Source organism: Cyprinodon variegatus, unplaced genomic scaffold (assembly GCF_000732505.1).
Source record: "Cyprinodon variegatus isolate N-32 unplaced genomic scaffold, C_variegatus-1.0 Scaffold1639, whole genome shotgun sequence".
Classification (NCBI taxonomy): Eukaryota; Metazoa; Chordata; class Actinopteri; order Cyprinodontiformes; family Cyprinodontidae; genus Cyprinodon; species Cyprinodon variegatus.
The window spans coordinates 52,464-53,751 of record NW_015152092.1 but is presented as its reverse complement, the minus strand read 5'-3'; the positions used below and the strand labels follow the sequence as shown (position 1 = coordinate 53,751).

General features: G+C 45.4%; 1 protein-coding gene across 1 annotated transcript in view; it reads right to left on the bottom strand.

Moving 5' to 3' along the window:
* The window catches only part of LOC107104175 (major histocompatibility complex class I-related gene protein-like), a 51,700-nt gene that overhangs the window by 3,227 nt on the left and 47,185 nt on the right, over window positions 1-1,288 (bottom strand). The gene's annotated exons all lie outside the window — the stretch shown is intronic.

Below are 1,288 nucleotides of genomic sequence, written 5' to 3'. Positions count from 1 at the left end.
CCCCCCCCTCTGCAGCTCTGCTCCATTTCCGAACAGGTACAGACCTGAACACTCACAACCTGCAAAAGACCTGGACCTCCACTAATCTCTCTGTCCTCCTCAGCAGTGAACCCCCTCGTGACCAGTCAAGCCCCCTCTTGGATCTGAACATACTTTGTACATTTATTATTAATAAATCTTTGAACTTATTCATCTGCCTCCGAGTGTTCTGCATCTGGGTTAGACACATTAATCCGAACATGACAGAACACTCTGGCCAACAGACTAGCCCCGCGGAATCACTACGGAGGATCTTGGAGCAGCAACAAACCCTCATTCAGAGCCACGACACCGCCCTCCGTGAGTTAAATACACGTCAAGCAAAAACTAATCACTACTTACAGGAAATAGCCAGTCATCTTCAGAACTCTACACCTGGATTGGAGACCGTTCAACTTCCGGGGCAAGATACTAATCCACCACTCAAGTCTGAACCCAGCCCGTCGTTTTCGGAATTCCGCCCTTCACTTCCTGAAAGATTTTTCAGCGATCCAAGTAAGTGCAAAGGATTTTTGTTCCAGTGTTAGCTCATTTTTGAATATTCTCAGTTGAGTTTTGCTAATGACAAGAGAAAGATGGCCTTTATTTTGTCACAATTGTCCAAAAAAGCCTTAGGATGGGCCAGATTTTCTTCTAAAACTAGTTTTGGTTGAACTTTTGCGGAATTCATTCAGGAATTCAAACAAGTCTTCAATCAAGACACAGATAAGTCCACTGAATCCCGCAGACTGTTGGAATTCAAGCAAGGTAATAGAACAGTGGCTGAATTCTCTATCGACTTCCGGGTTAAAGCGGCTGCTTTTGGTTGGAACGAATCGGCGCTCAAAAGCGCTTATTTCCACGCCCTTGATGATTCTATTAAGGACGAGCTGGCCACTCTTGATGAAACTACAACTTTGGAAGAACTAATAAAGTTAACAATCCGTTTAGATAACAGACTGCGAGCCAGACCCAAGTCCAGATCTAGAGGCCATGTCTTTTCTGTTTCCGCTCCTGCTGCTAAGACTAATGACATCTCTTTTTCCTCAGTTCCCTCAGAAGTTGAGTCTAGATCTAACAGCCGTTATCTTCCTGTTTCTGTCCCTGCTACTAAGACTCACTACGTCTCTCCTCCCACAGTACCCTCAGAAGTTGAGCCTATGCAGATCGGTCACACCAGGCTCTCATCCGAAGAGAGGCAAAGGAGGTTTAAAGAGAACCTATGTATGTACTGTGGAGAACCTGGACACTTTGTTTCAACCTGCCCAGC